The sequence below is a fragment of the Lepidothrix coronata genome, unplaced genomic scaffold (genome assembly GCF_001604755.1).
Source record: "Lepidothrix coronata isolate B3197 unplaced genomic scaffold, Lepidothrix_coronata-1.0 Scaffold269, whole genome shotgun sequence".
Classification (NCBI taxonomy): domain Eukaryota; kingdom Metazoa; phylum Chordata; class Aves; order Passeriformes; family Pipridae; genus Lepidothrix; species Lepidothrix coronata.
In genome coordinates, this window is record NW_016690449.1 from 643,217 (window position 1) to 645,683 (window position 2,467).

Below are 2,467 nucleotides of genomic sequence, written 5' to 3' on the forward strand. Positions count from 1 at the left end.
GCTCGTTATCAAAAAGGAGGGTTGAGTAATCCAGCACTGGCGCCTCATGCTACAGCGTGGGAGCTGATCCCAGCCAGTGTGCCCTGGGCTCTGCCACCTCCCTGCAAGAGGGATGCTCAGCCTCCCTGGGGCACCTTTTTTCCAGGTCACGTCCCAGACTCTGAGGAAAAATGTGAATGAACTCCCTATTTTTTCGTCGTGCTTCATTTGGTTTAATCTAGGCTGGATCTTGTGGACCTGGTGGCTCCCCCAAGGGGGTGGTCGTGGGGAAATGGGGACCAGCCTCACCTTGGAGAAGCACAAAGCCTTGGCAGCCAAGCCTACTTGAAAATGTCATGAAATCATGGTTCCAGGCAGGAAGACCAGCTCTGGGGCTCAAGTTGTGAGTTCAGTTATACCGACCCTCTGCTAACAGTCATAATTAGGGGTTGTGGATCACTGCCAGGAGCACGTGCGAAGAACCCAGTAAAACCCCAGTGTGTCAGGGTTTGGAATTGTGCCGCCACGGAGCATTTCAGGAAAGAATGCACTTAATGGAATGAAATGGTAGAAAAGGAATAAAAGCAGGTGTTGCTTTCACACAGGTCTCTGCACACATTGAGGGCAATAAGAAAAACAGGGATGAAAAGATGGACCTGGGTGTGCAGGTATACCTGGAAATGAGGACTAATATAACCACCTTAGACTGTCTTTGCCTTGGTCTGTTGTCTTGGAGCTGCTGAAAAGAGCACCAAAACATACAGCCTTGAAGATCTTGAATGTCAGCCTGGACACCAAGGTTATGCTCAGCTCTATCCAAAATTTCCACAGGATCATTATCTTTCCCCCTTCTTTCTATGGAGAGCGCTGGAAACCACTTAAAAGAGTGTGTGCTGAACGTGTGCAATAAGACCAAAGCTTTCCAAGTGAACTGAGTGCTGGCAACACAGTCCAGGTTGGGAGCAGTGGGAATTGCTCTGCTCCATTTAGTAAGAGTAGAAGAGCACCACATCAGTAGTACAAACAGCCCTGCATCCCACTGCCAGGAATCTCTGCTGGCAAAGGAAGGAAAAGAAAGAGAGACTCAAAAGAAGCCGTGCACATGCTTGCACCCCATGCTATGGCAATATCTGGTTCAAGATATTTTAATCTCTTTCATGATTAAGAAGCATAGTACTCACAGGCTGATCTTTGTTTTCTCCTTGGGGTCTTGCTCTCTCTCTGTCTTGCAAACAAAGGGACTCATTATCTTCAGAGGGACCCTGTGAGCTCCCACACAGCACAGAGCACAGCAAGTGAGGAATTCCATGGAAGTCCACAGGTAAAAAGTCCAAACGAGATTGAAAGTCAAGGGTGTTCAACCTCCCTCTGCACTTCTAAACACTCATCAAATCATACTGGCCAAGCTTTAAAAATTTTTATCAGTTTTCTGATTTAATCAAAGGCAAAGTTTGGTTTTCTGTCCCTCCAAAACACCAAGAGTTACACTAAGCTGCAAATTCACGTGGAAGGGAAATTTTGATTTTGCACTGAATGGCAAGAGCAAAGCAAGTGTTAAACAAAAGACACTGACCTGCTTTTTCCCAGCAGTAGTAAAGTCATCTCGCTTTCCTTCTGCTGTTCACATTGCCTTGTACAAGTATTTAAATCCTCTGATGTGAGAGCTGATATTGTTCACTGGGACAGCGCAGATATGGGGCACGGCAGGGGGTGGAATAAAACAACAAGAAATTAAAGTGTATCCTGAGAAATAAAAAGATGTTTCCTTTTATCATCTGAAAATAAAATTAATCTGATATAAGAGCTGCCTGGAACAACTCTTGACAGCTACCAACAACCCCTACAAGAGCTAGTGCAGAGCATTTTGAAATGGGATACAGTGACATCCATTTTACTGATGGGCTCCTGAGGCAAAAAAGGCAAGAAATGACAGTCCACACACTCACCCTGGAGAGCAACTGAATCTGGGGGCTTTGCAGGTGTAAAACCACCACAGAAGATTGACACATCCTCCTCACCTTACCAGAGCTCCATGGAAGTTTTGTGGAGCAGAACTGACACCTGTGTTAACTTCTATGACATCAGTGATGGGAATGAGGCCATGTCAGTATAAATTAGTATTAGAGATGTGAGTCAAGCCTTGTAGGTAAAAGCCTTGAAATTCTTATCTCTGATCCACCTGTCAGCATGAAAAACAAAATGGTCAACAAGCATGAAATCCAGCTTCTTAGCTACTTTTGGCTGTGAATTTAGAGTAAGGAATACTATAACTATTAAATGGTTAATGTAGGTCTTCCAAATAGTCAGGGAGCTGGGTGCCACGAGGATTTTTTAATACTGGTCGAGATTTTTCACTGGAATTTTAAGTTTTTGCTGACTAATGACTTAAAAGTTCATTTAATAATTCCATTATACAGAAATGGCACTAAGGAGAAGTGCACACTTCTCAGCCATCCACTTGCCTGGACAAGGGGCAGGGGTGACCTTA

General features: G+C 44.7%; 1 long non-coding RNA gene across 1 annotated transcript; it reads right to left on the reverse strand.

Moving 5' to 3' along the window:
• Window positions 1-696: 696 nt before the first annotated feature.
• Window positions 697-1,997, reverse strand: LOC108507795. The gene is made up of 3 exons (XR_001878264.1): window positions 1,553-1,997; window positions 1,161-1,241; window positions 697-718 (listed from the first exon to the last, which is right to left on the reverse strand). It is a non-coding gene; the product is annotated as an uncharacterized LOC108507795 (long non-coding RNA).
• Window positions 1,998-2,467: the final 470 nt, after the last annotated feature.